This window comes from Mus pahari, chromosome 21 (genome assembly GCF_900095145.1).
Source record: "Mus pahari chromosome 21, PAHARI_EIJ_v1.1, whole genome shotgun sequence".
Taxonomy (NCBI): domain Eukaryota; kingdom Metazoa; phylum Chordata; class Mammalia; order Rodentia; family Muridae; genus Mus; species Mus pahari.
In genome coordinates, this window is record NC_034610.1 from 49,746,978 (window position 1) to 49,763,488 (window position 16,511).

Genomic DNA, 16,511 nt, shown 5'->3' on the forward strand with positions numbered 1-16,511 from the left:
GAGAGAGAGCGAGAGAGAGAGAGCACATATTAGAGGCTGAAGTACAACTTCCTGTGCTATAGGTGTCGTTCCTAAGCGCTGCTACCATTTTCCTACATTTAGTCTCCCACTGACCGTGAACTCCCTTGTAGGGTTGAAAATCAATCTATCTCTGTTTCCTCAACCTTGGAAATACAAGCAACTATACTTAATTATGTTTTCTAATTTGTACCACAGGAGTCAACCTCAGGTCCTTCCATATAGACTAAGGTAAGCCTAACATTTTGACATAACACAACCTTGATACCATGACAAATAAAAGCAAAGAAACTAAAGTTTCTTTGTATCCTCTTCCTTTTCCATTTCATCTGATTTCCAATATCATGTTTGCATTTTATACAGTCTTCTATAAATTTAATAATTTAGCATACCCTCCTTTTATCCAGCTTCTTACACTGGAATGCATTTGGATATTAGTCTGAGTTGTGTATCAATACTTGGTTGCAACTGGTATGCAGTTTCACTACACAGATAGGCCTAAAACCCTTTATTCATTTATTCATTTATCACCTGATGGCTGTATGTTTTGTTTTCAGCCCTGGGAATGCTAACTAGAGCTTCCTTGACCATTCCTGTATGATATTTCTACTAATGTGTTTTTATTTCCCTAGAAATAAATTCCCTGTAATGGAAAGATTGTATCACATATAGGTATAGGTTTGAGATTGTAAGAAATCACCAGCAGGTAGATAAAGTATTTAAACTATTTTAAACTCTCATCAATATAGTGTTCTATTTTTGCACATTCTTTCCATCATGACTTCGCTATTTTGAAAGGGTTAACATTCTAAGGTTGGCATTTTGCTTTCAGTTTTAGTTTTCCTACTGACTCACCAGGCTAAGCATCATTTCCTGTATTTACCTCCTATCTTCCTTGGTGGAGAACATGCTTAAAGAATTGTTGTTTGTTTTGGAGGCAAGGTCCCATGTGGGACCTTGTCCTAGAAGTCACTACACAGCTGAGATTGAACTCCAGATCTTCCTTTCTCGTTTTCTTCAAGTGCTGGGATCACAAGATATGCTTGATGTGTAAGTCTTATTTTTTCATTCTTTTATTAAGTTATTTGTCCTTATTAAGTTTTGAAGGATATTAACATGGTATGAGTCATTGATCAGATACATAATTTTGTAATTGATTTTACTATATTGGGATTTACATTTTATTTTATTAAAATTAATTTATTAAAAGCATCATCTCCAGATTTTGATGAAATCTGTTTATAATTTTCTGCCACAGCAAGTATCAGGCTTTCAGTGTTGTATACTAAAAATCTTTACCTAAAATCAAATATATTTCTTTCATATTTTAACTGTTCCATATTTTTATACTTTATCCATAGGTCTATAATATTTTATGGATACTTTTGGAATATGAACTAAGATATTTTTGTACAAAATATCCAATTCCTATTTATGTGTGTATTTATTCACTTGATATGAATCACTTTTATAAGCATCAGGGTCTTTGGACCATGAAGTTTTAATGTACGTCTATACTTTTCTGATTTAAGGAGCTACTTGTTAATATTGACCAATGTCACATTGTCTACACATTGTAAGCTTATAGAAAGCATTGAAGTCCAATAGAGCAACTGTATTATTGTGTTTATTCCCAATGAATTCAACATTGGTGTCATTTTATAAGGAATAAATGCTAGCCATATTTTACTTGGATTTCTTTCAGTGTATATTCCAATGTGTCTAAAATTGTCTGCATAAGAATATTGGATTTTTTTGACCCATAGACATAGTCTATCTTTGGACTACTTGACTTTATTTATTTCAAGAATGTTCAGTTTCTGAGTATTATGAGTTCTTACAAAATTTGTTTCTATCCTGATTAATGATGTTATTGCCCATTTGAAACCTCAACTTCTAATTTTTTTCTAATAGAATCTACAAATGATTAATTTTGTGTATTTCTGTCATGCTCCTTAGCTATGATCAATCTGTTTATCAGTTTTGGTAACATTTTTTTCTAATAGACAGCAATGGCACCCACTCTTGGTTAGACAGCATGGTGCTTCAGAATGAACAGTGAGTACATGTGTTCAGGGTGGGTTACCGCTGTGTACATGTGTTCAGTGTGGGTTACCGCTGTGTACATGTCTTCAGTGTGGGTTACTGCTGTTTCCTCTCCCCTCCCTACAAGCCTGGCCGCCTCCTAAGGAATAACACTGAATGAAAGTGATAAGCAAACCTGTCAAGACCAAATCCAGAGGTTAGGAAGGACCACCCCCTCCTCCGGTTGTGGGATGGGGCCACCCACCCATCTTCAAATTTTTAACCCAGAATTTCTCCTGTCTAAAGGAAATACAGGGACAAACAGTGGAACAGAGACTGAAGGAAAGACTATCCAGAGATTTCCCAACCTGGGGATCCATCCCACATGCAGACACCAAACACAGACATTATTGCTGATGCCAAGAAGTGCTGGCTGAAGGGAGCCTGATACAGCTGTCTCCTGAGAGGTTCTGTCTGATCCTGAACAATACAGATGTGGAAGCTCACAGCCAACCATCAGACTGAGCACATGGCCCCCAATGGAGGAGTTAGGGGAAGGACTGAAGGAGCTGAAGGGCCCTTATCTGGCATCAATTGGAAGGAAGGCCCTTGGTTCTGTGAAGGCTTGATGCCCCAGTGTAGAGGAGTGCTAGGGAGGTGAGGCGGGAGTGAGTAGGTGGGTGGGGGAGCACCCTCATAGAAGCAGGGTAAGGGGGGTGGGTGGGATAGGGAGTTTGTAGAAGGGAAGCTGGGAAAGGAGATAACATTTGAAATGTTAATAAATAAAATATCCAATTTTTAAACAAACAAAAAATGTGGTAAGTGTGGACATCCTTTCATTTTTTTCTGAATTAAGAAAACTTTGAAACATTTTGTTCTGAAGTACAATGGTTGTGAAAGGCTTTTCCTCTATGTAACAGGCCTTCATAGCTAATATGCAGAGAAGTTCTTAGTCACAGTATGCTCAGAATATTTTTAAGAAATGATCTTGGGTTCTGCTACATTGCCTTCAGTCACAGACATACCTGATACGATTTCTTTAATATTTTAAAAAATTGATTTTCAAATATTATATGTATTTCATTCCTTTAATTAACCTTACTTAGAAACACTATATAATCTTTTTAATGAAAAGTTGAATTTGATGTGTTATAATTGTGTCAATAATTTTTACATATGATTTAATGAAGAAAATTAGTGTGTACTTTTGTTGTTATTCACTGACTTGCCAGGTATTTGGATAAGAGCAATAGTGGGCTGATGAAATGGAGTGTGTGTGTGTGTGTGTGTGTGTGTGTGTGCGTGCGTGTGCATGTGCATTTATGTATACATGTGTGTGCATGTATGTATGCATATAAATATATGTGTGGGTGAGTGTGCATGTGGTTTTCAATTACAAATATGATTCTTTCATATACACAAAATTATATATTTTATTATATTTTTATATATTTTATATATTTTTATATATTTTATATATTTTTATATATTTTATATATTTTTAGAAATTTTTGAGTTTTTTAACTTGTTTATTTTCATTTCGTAAGCAATGGTGTTTTGCCTGCGCATATCTGTGTAAAGGTATCAGATCCTCTGGGACAAGAGTTATAGACAGCTGTGAGCTGCCATGTGGGTGCTGGGAATTGAACTCGGATTCTCTGGTAGAACAGTCAGTGCTCTTAACCTCTGAGCCACCTTTCCAGTTCTATCAAAGCTATTTGAATTATTTATTTATGTGTGGGTAAATTTTAACGGTTTGAGATTTGTAAAAAACAAAAAGTATCTATTTCAATAAGATTGTTGTATTGGAAGGGGGCTGCAACCCTGTAGGTGGAACAACAATATGAACTAACCAGTACCCCCTGAGCTTGTGTCTCTAGCTGCATATGTAGCAGAAGATGGCCTAATCGGCCGTCACTGGGAAGAGAGGCCCCTTGGTCTTGCAAACTTTATATGACCCAGCACAAGGGAAGGCCTGGGCCAAGTAGTGGGAGTGGGTGGGTAGGGGAGCAGGGGCGGGGGGGGGNATAGGGAACTCTCAGGATAGCATTTGAAATGTAAATAAAGAAAATAAAAAAAAAAGAAAGAAAAGAAAAAGATTGTTGTATTGGCAGAGCATAACTTAAATATATTCTGAATTTCTTTTCCTTTTTGTATAAGATACAGTGACATCACATCTTTTATTGCCAGCTGTGGGGATGATCAACCCGGCTGGCTGGTTATTACCTTCCAATCATCCATTGTACGCTGTACCTTTCTCTGCCACAAGCCTGCATTCTTCCTGGGTGTTTTTCTTACTGCCCCCAATCACATTTTGTTTCTTCCTTCACATTTGCTTTTTAAAATATATTATGTCTTTTCATCTTATTTTTCCTAAACTTTAGAAAGCTGGAAATTTCTGTAGAGCTATAGTTTTCTATTACTCTCTGTCTTATAAGGAGATAAGTGATGTATGAAGGCAGAGATGGGAGAGAGTGAAAACAATGTTGGTAAAGGCAGGGGGCAGGCGATTTTGATGTATGGACAAGCATCCAAGTACTTCTGTTCCATAGACTTGAGGAGTCCAGACTTTACCATGAAATAAAACTGTTAGATGTGACCTTTCCACAACATTCGAAATCAGATTAGGGTTATTGAGCAATTGGAACATTAGCAGATTTAGAGTAGGTGAGTATGTCAGTGCTGTAAGTAAGCAGTGTCTCTCACTGGCCCTTGCAATGGGCCTGTGGAATTGAAAGGTTTGTACAGAATGTAAAGGAATTTAAATATAAGTCAAGACTAGAGAGATGGCTCAGCGGTTAAGAGTGCTGACTGTTCTTCCAGAGGTCCTGAGTTCAATTCCCAGCAACCATTTGGTAGCTTAGAATCATGGGATTGTAATGGGCTCTGATGCCCTATTCCGGTGTGTCTGAAGACAGCTAAAGTGTACTCTTATGCAGAAAACAACTAAATAAATATTGTTTAAAAAAGCCTTAGTGTTTTCAGACAGTCTTCAAATATTAAACAGCTGATGGCATGCAACTGTCAGTTATAAGCAATCTGCCAATACCCAGGTTTGAAAGTCAGGCTGTCTGATGATAAGGGAATAGTGAGCAGTAACATCTTATGGATGAACAGAACTGTTTCCACTCACTGCAATTTGGAGAGACCCTTCCAACATTTTTCAGTAAGTTACTGAAGCATGGCAGCAGAATCAAGACAGGTGATAAAGCAACATTCTCTAAGCTAATTACACCTCATACATATTCATAAGCATCACATCTGAGTTTCTGAGCTGTATCTACAACATATGTGAAATACAAATGAGAGTCTCGGAGCCACAGGATATTGAGTTTCTTGTTTTCAAAGATTGTATTTTTATAAATATCTCTTCTGTTCTGAGCATATGCTTTTATATGTGTTGTATGTGTATGTATAAGTAGATATATAATTATACAAATTTACTGTTATTTAAAATATAATTTATTTTATGTAAGTTTCTGTATGAATTATTCATTCATAGTTAATATGATATGAAAGAGGTTAAGATAAAATAGTAAATATATATTTATATATTTACACATACACACACACACAAAATGATAAACTTCACAAAGATTTAACCAAGAGATTAACATTTAACTGCATTATCATGTTAATTTTATTCTTTGTTAAAACCCAAAGTAGCTCACATCAAAATAAAATGTTATTAATACAAAATGAATTTATTAATTTGTCTGACAAATGGTTTTGGTGTTGAGAACAATGGTCAGTCCTGGATTTTCAAATGGGAAGACAGCAGTTCTTCCTGAGGAAACTCAAAGATCACTATCAAATAAAAATGATCTCCCTACCGAAGGCAATCTACAGACTCAATGCAATCCCCATCAGAATCTCAACACAATTCTTCAAGGACATGGGGAAAGCAATTCTCAAATTCATCTGGAAAGGCAAAAAAACCAGAATAGCGAAAATAATTCTTAACAATAAAAGAACACCTGGGGGGAGTCACCATCCCTGACCTCAAGCAGTGCTACAGAGCCATAGTGATAAAAACTGCCTGGTATCGGTACAGAGACAGAAATGTTGATCAATGGAATAGAACTGAAGACCCCAAAATAAAACCACACAATTATGGACAAATGATCTTTAACAAAGACAACAAAAACATACAAAGGAATAAAGAAAGCATCTTCAATAAATGGTGCTGGTTTAACAAATGAAAATAGACCCATATTTGTCACCTTGCACAAAGGTCAGTCCAAGTGGGTCAAGGACCTCAACATAAAACCAGATACACAGAATCTAATAGAAGAGAAAGTAGGAAATAGTCTTGAACTCATTGACACAGGGGGAAATTTCCTAAACAGAACTTCAATGGCTCATCCTCTAAGATCAAGAATTGATAAATGGGACCTCATGAAACTGGAAAGCTTCTGTAAGGCAAAGGACATAGTCAATAAGACAAATCNGCAACCTACAGATTGGGAAAAAAAAAATCTTCACTAACCCCAAATCTGACAGAGGGATAATATCCAAAATATATAAAGAACTCAAGAAGCTAATCATCAGAAAACCAAACAACCCAATCAAAAAATGGGATATAGAACTAAACTGAGAATTCACAACAGAGGCATTTTGAATGGCTGAGAAGCACATAAAGAAATTTTCAAAGTCCTTAGTGATCAGAGAAATGCAAATCAAAATGACCCAGTCAGAATGGCTAAGATCAAAAACTCAGGTGACAGCACATGTTGGAGAGGATATGGAGAAAGAGGAACTATCTTAGCTCTAAATTTTGTCTCTGTACCTATATCCTTTCATGGGTGTTTTGTTCTTTATTCTAAGGAGGAATGAAGTATCCACACGATGGTCTTCCTTCTTGGTTTTCTTGTGTTTTGCAAAATGTATCTTGGGTACCGGGGATCCATCCTATCATCAGCCACCAAACCCAGATACTAATGCACATGCCAGCAAGATTCTGCTGAAGGGACCCTGATATAGCAGCCTCTTGTGAGGCTATGCCAGTACCTGGCAAACACAGAAGTGGATGCTCACAGTCAGTTATTGGATGGAACACAGAGCCCCCAATGGAGGAGCTAGAGAAAGTACCCAAGGAGCTGAAGGGTGCTGCAACCCTGTAGGTGGAACAACAATATGAACTAATCATTACCCCCTGAGCTTGTGTCTCTATAGCTGCATATGTAGCAGAAGATGGCCTAATCGGCCATGATTGGGAAGAGAGGCCCCTTGGTCTTGTAAACTTTATATGACCCAGCACAGGGGAATACCAGGGCCAAGAAGTGGGAGTGGGTGGGTAGGGGAGCAGGGGCAGGGGGAGGGTATAGGGAACTTTCGGGATAGCATTTGAAATGTAAATAAAGAAAATATCTTTAAAAAAGTGAAAAAAAAAAAAAGAAAATTGGAACTAGATCTACCTGAAGACCCTGCAATCCCACTTTTGGGAATATACCCAAAAGATGTCCCATCATGCCACAGGGGCACATGTTCTACTACATTCATAGCAGCCTTATTCATAATAGCCAGAAGCTGGAAAGAACCCAGATGTCCACAATAGAAGAATGGATACAGAAAATGTGGTTTATTTACACAATATAATACTGCTCAGCTATTATGAATGAGGACATCCTGAGTTTTGCAAGCAAATGTATGGAACTAGAAAATATCATCCTGAGTAAGATAACTCAGATCCAAAAGGACATGTATGGTATGTATTCACTAATAAGTGCATAATAACCAAAAAATAATATCCAAGATACAGTCCACCGAACTCAAAAAGGTCAACAACCTGAAGGTCCTAAGTGAGGACGCCTCAGTCCCACTTTATAGGGAGAAGAAAGCAATCACAAGTGGGGAGTAAGGGAGGGACCTGGAAGGGAATGTGGTTGGGGGTGGGGCAGGATAGCATGACCTGATCTGGAATTGGGTGAAGGAAAAGGAATAAAGCCCCGAGGGCCAGCAAAAAGAACTGAAACAGGCAACCTTGGGAGGTAGGAGGTTGGAGGATCCATCCAGAATGCACCAGAGACCTGGGAGTGAGAGACTCTCAGACTCAAAGGGAGGGGACCTTAGATGAAATGCCAGACAGTAGGGAGAGGGAACTTATAGAGCCCACCTCATGCAGGAAGACAGGACATCAAGTGAGAGAAGGGGTTGCCATCCCATAGTCAAAACTCTGACCCATATTTGTTCCTGTCTGAAGGAACTACAGGGATGGAAATGGGGAGGAGCCTGAGGAACTGAAGGTCCAGAGTTAGGGCCAAAACGGGATCCAGCTCAAGGGGAGGTCCGGACACTATTACTGAGGATGGAGCACTCACACAAAGGGACCTAGCATGACCGCACTCCAGAAGACTCAACAAGCAGCTGAAAGAGTCAGAGGCAGATATTTGCACCCTACCAATGGACAGAAGCTTATGACCCTTGTGGTTGAATTAGGGAAAGGTAGAAAGAAGCTGAGAAGGGTGACCCTGTAGCAGCAGTCCCAATTAACCTGGACCCCCGAGATCTGTCAAACACTGGACCACTAAACAGGCAGCATACACCAGCTGATATCAGGCTCCCAACACATATCCAGCAGAGGCCTGTTGGGTCTGGTTTTAGTCAGAGAAGATGCACCTAACTCTCAAGAGACTGGAGACCCCAGGGAGTTTAGAGGTCAGGTGGGGAGGGGGATGGTGGGCAGGGACATCCTCTTGGAGACAGGGGTGTGGGGAGGAGGTATGGGATGTGGAAGAGTCAGAGGGTGGACGGGGGGGGGGGCAGGAGTGTGTAAATAATTAAATAAATAAATAAATAAATAAAGAAAGAATTTTAGAACGTTACCTGTAAAATTAACTTGTATATGAAGATCTCTGTTTGGCAGTATGCTTTAAATTTTTCCAAATAAAATTTAAAAATATGTAAAAAAACAAAATCACTACCAAGGAACAAATGATCTTTCCCCTAGGGATCAGAAGCATGACACCAGGAGTTGGGTTGCCAGAGAAGGAGGGAGAGGAACAGAGGGTGATGGGAACCCTGAAGGTCACTTAGGGTTCATCAACTAGATAAACTATGCCTTTGTGACTTATTTTTTAAAAACCTTAAAAGCTGTTTATCTTTCTTTCTCTATTAGACTTTATAATGTCCCTCAAATAAATTTATCACAGATAAATTTCCTGAGTTTGTTGAATTGACTATTTGAATACATGTGGAATATTCATTTGTATTTTTTAAAAAGTAGTAACTGACAGTGCCATTCTGTTTATGAAATAACTCGTTTCAGAAGACAAATTACATACTTCCAGAAGGGGGAATGTGCCGAGATAATATGCCAGCTTACGTGATTTTAAATTTAAAATCTTTTCAACAAAGAAAACTATTTAAAATGTGAAAGTCATATGTAATGTTGGTAATTCAGTACAATATGTTTACATAAAATTTGTAAAGAGGAAATTATGCATGTTGTGGTGTTAGACTACTGAGGAGATTAAGAATGAAGTACTGATTATAATGAATTATCAGAGAAATGAGGGAATCTACTTTAAAAGACACAACTTTGGAGAGTAATGTTAAAAAAGTGTTTTATAAGTCAGTTGCTATATGAAGTTACAAATCAGTTACGTTGAAAAGACACAGTAGTGGAAAAATTATTAGCATAAGAAGAAATATGGGACAGCTAGACCATAATATTATAAACAATCATTTGTAGTTAGATGGATGCTGCACAATTTTACTCTCTTCCCTCTTCCTGGCCCATATTTCATATTTTAAATAATAGACATAAATTGTTTTTATATGAATGTCATAAAGACCATATGCATTTGAAAATAAGGAAATCACTATATATAAATTTAAATATAGTTTTTTTAAAAACCAACCTTGTGTTTTTTTAAACTTTAGCATCATTAGCATATGTGTGTATTTGACACATGTATGGCTACAGGTGCAAACATATCTTTGCACACAAGTGGATGTTAGAGGACTTGTTGATTCAGTAGTCTCCTTCCACTGTAGGACCCAGGAAGTGAACTCAGGTTCTCAAACAGCCATAGCAAGCACTTTTGTCTCCTGAACCATCTCACTGGCCCCAATTATGGATTTCTAAATTACTAGTAACTAAAAAGGAAGTAGATCAACTTGATCACTAGCCGATCGGGGCACCAATCATACATTCTAGAATGATACAGGGACTGGGTAAGTCCTAGTGGAAGACTGAAAGCATGCAGAGTCAGCAGAAAGTCCCAACGCTTGCCTCTAGGAATCTGAATTCATGGTTGACATTTTAGCTTGCTGAGAACACAAAGACAACCAGAGGGGCACTTAAAATATGAAAGAATCTGATAATCATTTTGTCAAATGTCCAAAAATATAAAAACATTAAAATACATAAGAATTGTTTTTCTTTGATCCCACTGTGATAGCCATGATCGACTTAGGGTCTCTGAGTGTCACAGGCTTACTGACGCAAGGCAGGCCCTAGGCTAGCTGGACCTCTGGCAACATTTGATGCTATCACTTTCTAAATTCGCCCAGTGTTGGGTCATGAAAAAAGCACTGGCTTTTTTGCTTCCAATAGATAATTATTTAGTCATTGACTTAAGTGTGTGTATTGTGTATGAAGAAAATGAGCGAGTTCCTGGTGGTATAATGAAGATGGTTTTCACATGCAGACTCAGTATAGACTGTGCACCTTAGATCCTCTATGATCTTTTGTAGTTGCTGATATGGGAAATGTTGAGTTCTCAGTTAGGATGTGAACTCAGCAATGAAGAGGAACAAGGTGCTGGTCACCAGTTTCAATGTCACATTGAACTGTAACATTAAGTGTAGGTTGGTATTATATTCTCACCAACATTACATGGTCATAAATATTAATTCCTAAATTTATAAATACCCAATTACTATTTGAGTGATTGTTATGTTACTATTTAGGGGATAAAAATGGAAAACAAAAACAAGAAGTGCCTAATGAATAGTATAGACATCATGGCAGTATTTGGACTTACAATATTATTTCAGTAGAAAATACTCCAAAATCACCTTCCTGGTGCTTTTGAGTTGTGTTATTTTACCCAGTTATAAAAATAAAATTTAAATATTGAACATAATGTGCCCGTATTTCTAAACAAACACTCGTTAGCCAGGCTTTAATGTTTAATCACATAACTGCATGACTCACATTGATTCAATGTCTTATAGTGAATCAAAAGATTCCTGCCACCCTGGATCCCAGAGATGTATAAAGTAGAGGATAAATTATTAGGGATAGGAGTAACATGAAAGAAAATAATAAATGAGAGAATAACACCAGGAGGAACAAAATAAAATAAAGGAAATGAGGAGATTCTATAGGGAATATTCAGGAAACCATTATTTTTTTATCAGCAAGTAGTAAAAAAATGTTTATTCCTGATTTAATGACAGAGAATTTCATTCACCTTTATATATATCCTATGTGTTTAATAGTACTATTTATTCATTAATTTTAGTAGATTTTCAACAAAAATCAATTTAATATTAATGAAACAATGAAAATATAAAAATGTTTAATATGTCAAATAAACAAGTACTTTATAAATGCATCTATTATGCATACCATAACTTCCTTGATACTGGGAATGAATGATCATCTATAATTACAGAGTAAACATTAAGTCTACTAAAAATTAAAATCTAAAGTTGAAAGGTACTAAATCTGCCCAAGGAAACCAGTATGTTTTGTGTCCAGTGGAATGCTACGCACCCATTAAACACTAAGGAATGACAGTATGAGTGATCATATTGGTCACTGCCTTAGAGATATCAGCCAGGTGCAAAAAGACAAAAGCCACGTGATCTCACCACTGTGTGGCATCTAGTGCTGGCCTCACAGAGGTAGATTGGTCATTATTAGAGTTGTGGTTAAAGACAAGTGAGGAGATGTAGGTAAAAGGATACAATTACATCACACAGCAGGGATGAGGCCTCCACTGTTCACAGGGAACTGTAGTTGACAGTAGCCTGCTTTACCCTCTTGAGATACTGTGCAAAGAATTGACTTTAGCTGCTGTTACCACAAGATGGTAACACTGTGCGGTAAAGCTTTTATTTTGACCTAGATTTAGTCATTCTACAATAGGAACTTCCAAACATCATGCTTCATATGATAAAATGTAGGTGAATTCAAACATTTTTCAAAATCAGGGCACTTCTAGATAATAACCTGTCTGTAATAATAACCTATCTGAAAAGGCAATAAAACGAAAACAAAATGAACAAATGAAGAAATCAGAATCCCAAACCAATTCTACTTACTAAGATATAAAGAAATAAAAAAGGAGAAAAATGAAATAAATCCTTAGGAATAAATTTAGCCATGAAAGTTTTAATGGATATTCCTGGTTGTCAACTTGACTATATCTGGAATGAACTACAATCCAGAAATGGAGGGCTCACCTATGATCCAGATATTGAGGCTGGGAGACCCAAGTTTTTGCCTGGATCTTGGAATGATATCTTGAGGCATAGTGACCACAAAAATCTTAGGCCCAGGTAAGGTAGTACATGCCTGTAGTCCTAGGAGACTATGGCAAGGAGATCTCTGAGCCCTCTGAGTCTGAGATCCAGGCATGGTGGTACACACCTTTAATCTGGGCCACACCTTCTGCTGGAGGCCTACATAAGGACTCTTCTTTGACTGCACTTACTTGCCAGCACATCTGTTAGAACCCACTTCTGCAGAAGACCAGATGAAACAACTAGCTTTGTAGGGCTGAGTAACTACTAGATTCTTGGACTTCCTATCCACAGATGCTCATTGTTGGGTTAGTTGGACTACAGACTGTAAGCCATCACAATAAATTCCCTAAATATAGAGAGACATTCTATAAGTTCTGTGACTCTAGAGCATCCTGACTAATACAAAAGTGAAAGATCTATACACGAAAAGCCATAAAATATTGATAAAACAAAGTTAAAAATATATAAGTTAGCAGGAGATATCCTGCTCTCTTAGGTTGGGAGAGTGAAAAACCGTATTGCCAAGACTGATACACAGTTTGAATATCATTCTATATTTCCAGTGATATTTTTCACAGGTATAGAAAATAATACCAGAGCTTTTCATGGATATAATTGATTCCCTTAAATAACTTTAAAAATACTGAACAAGAAATAAACTTGAAGTCATCACATTCCTTGACTTCAAAATATATTCAAAGCAATAGTAGTCAAAGTAGCAAGATCCCAGAGTAAAAATTTAAATATACATCATTAAAGTATTGTAGTCTCAGAAAGGACTCCATACATTGATGATTGGTGAAACTTTGTCAAATGACCGAAGACACAACAGGAGAATACAATACCTGCAAGAGTAAACTTGTGATAACTACTAGATATCCATATGCAAACAGTGAGAGTAGGTCCTACCTCACCTCATACAGAAAAGTCAATGCAGAGTGGATTCACAAAGGCTTTTATGTGGTGTGCCTGGCAGGGACTCAGGCCTGGGAAGGTTGTTCTCAATAGCACTATTAAGATTTAGGTAGACCAGTAGGAGATAAGGACCCTGTGCATGATATGCATGTTTGAAATTGTTAACAAATTAACAGTAAAATATAAGGAAAAAACCATACTTGAACAGTCATCAAAATGCTGCTCCAGAATAAGCTAGCATTTTATTGTGGGATTCAGCTAGTTCTCACAAGAGGTTGATGTAAGGGAATAAACCTCCTCCGTCCTCACCCTCCTTTGTCTTTATCACATGATTTCATTCTCTTACACTTGCTCTCACAGAGATGCCATTGGTTCACTGAGCTTTAGAACACTGTACTAATGTTACCATCTAATGCTGGAACTTCAGTCTCCAGAGTTGTGAACCAAATAAAACTCATTATATATTCCTTAGCCTTGGGTGTTTAATTTCACTAACAGAGAATGAACTAATTGGAGATTATAAATTTAAACAGAGATGAGTGAGTTATAAAACAACTACAGAAAACAAAGGAAGAATGCTACACACGTGGTCACATGTTTTTCTTTTTAAGATATGTTAGAAAAAACACAATTGTCACAAAAAATAGGAAGACAAAAGACAGTACATAAAATTACACATCTTTTGTGTAAAAAAGGAGGAAATTAACAGAATTGCTTATTGAATGGGAGGAAATATTTGTAAGTCATACACCAACTCCTGAATAAAGGAGCTCAGAAATCCAAATAATGAGAAAATAACAAATAAAAATAAACAACGAAGTGAGGTGTGTCTCAGAAGAGGAGGAAGGATAATGGATTTTATGCAAAGCATTCGCAATATCATTAACCACCATAGAAATGCAAAACAAAGCCACAAACCATTACCTCACACTTACTAGAATTCTACACAAAATGCTTGTTATGTTAACAAGTTTGAGTGTGTCAATTAAAAATAATGAAAGTTACAAGCTAAGTTATATGTTCTAAGAACTGCATGTGCTGTAAGAATTTGACCAGCAAAGGGCAACCCAAGGTGAACCATGTTCTGGGAAAGAAAACCCTAGTGACAGGTTACTGCCTGGATAACAAAAGACAGAAATCTAATTCACCAAATCTCACCCAATGATGTCTTCTCCAAACGTAAGTGTTAAGCATACTGTTAGAACCTAATTAATAAACATCCTACGAAACATTGAGGTTCACACAGGTATTTAAAAGGGACCTCAATCTATAGACAGGGAGACAGAGAGAGAGAGAGAGAGAGAGAGAGAGAGAGAGAGAGAGAGAGAGAGAGAGAGAGAAGAGAGATTTCTTTGTCTTCTCTGTTCAACTTCCCTGTATCCGTGTCAATATAATGTTTTATTCATTCTTAATGTCTGTATCATAATTACTACAGATTTCTAGTTCTCTTGTCCTTGTCTGGACATGGAAAGGATATCTAGTGTTTAGTAGCCACTAATTGTATACCAGGCATAGGAGGGACAACTGGTGTTTAATAGTCATTAACTATCTACAAGGTACCACCTATATGAACATCGGAGAATACTGGGTAGAATAAAAGAAAAGACTCAGGGTAATTTTTGGTTATTCAAATTTCTGTTCACTAAGGGAGCTTGATGACAGCATTAATTTTCAATCTGGAGACACTGTGTTCTGAGAGAGAGAGAGAGAGAGAGAGAGAGAGAGAGAGAGAGAGAGAGAGAGAGAGAGAGAACACAAAGTAGGTGTTTTTACAACAAGGAGAAGAGAGAATCTTAGAGCTTTCCAGATCTACTTGGGAACTGTAGATGCTGGGGTAGCACTGGAAGCTTCCATCCTTGGCCAAGAGAAAAGGCATGTGTACCCTGGCATATTAAGTTAAGCAGGGTGTTTTCCTATCTCAGACCATAACTAGTAGACTGTTGGAGGCTCCCAAAACATTTTTCCAATGGTTAAAGTAAAATATAGGGTAAGAAGCATATATATGTTACCCAAGTAAAATTTGAATTTTCACCAAAGGACTGGTCATTCTTTACAAGATAGTACTGAGACTGGAGCGCAGGTCACTGGGGAATTAGAAGTAGGATGGGGATCTGTGGAGAAGATCAAAGAGGCCAGCATCTCAGTAGAGACAGATTTCAACTACATGACGGATACCCTTCTCTACCTTTACTAATATGGCTCTATGGGTCTTTTTGTTCCTTCATTTTATACAGTTAATTCTTATAGTTCACATACAGAGGAGAATGAAGCAGGGTATTAATCCACAGAATCTGGAACACAAAGGCACCTAGGAATAAGCAGGGAGATCAAGGATCAGTGTCTGCCATGAGAACAGAAAGATACCTCTCTACTGTCTATCATCCCTTCCTGCAGAGTGCCCCCCCTCCCCTCTGGGGAAAGAACGGAGGATGTCCTTTAAGGAAAGCAAACGGAAAGTGAGAAAATATTCCTTCAAACTTAGAACAATTGTGGGCAGAGAGCTATACCATCCCTCATCACCCTACACATGTGGGGCCCACTGTCATGTTCTCCGTGGTGAACAAGAAAAGAAGCGGTTAGGATGGCTGCATCATTGAAAAAGCAAATGGCAAATGATACAGATAGTGTATGCGCCAACCTTGGGTAAATAAAACCTGGGGAACAGTGTGCAGTAAGTGAAGCGTAGCTCACTCATCACAGTAGTAATTAAACCTATAACACCCCATGCAAGGATGAATGAAGCCCATTTATCTGCAGGATAAACGAAGAAACATTTTTAAAAGATCTAGAAGTCATTGTTCTCCAGGGTGTGATTTCAGAGTGAGAAGTGTGAATTCTGGGGATTGTAACATGAAATCTTAGGATCTTCCAGAGTCCTAAGTCCTCACTGGTTCAAACCATTTGATAATGTTTTATATAAACTTCCTCATGTCCAACCAAAGGATTGTCCTATATGCAAAAAAGGGATGGGAGGAGACAGGGGACAGGGGGAAGGAAGGAAGGAAGGAAGGAAGGAAGGAAGGAAGGAAGGAAGGAAGGAAGGAAGGAAGGGGGGAAGGAAGGAAGGAAGG

The 16,511-nt window shown here is 37.6% G+C and overlaps 1 protein-coding gene across 1 annotated transcript in view; it reads right to left on the bottom strand.

Annotated features, from left to right (window-relative positions):
* Lama2 (laminin subunit alpha 2) overlaps positions 1–16,511 on the bottom strand; it is a 454,349-nt gene that overhangs the window by 91,212 nt on the left and 346,626 nt on the right. The gene's annotated exons all lie outside the window — the stretch shown is intronic.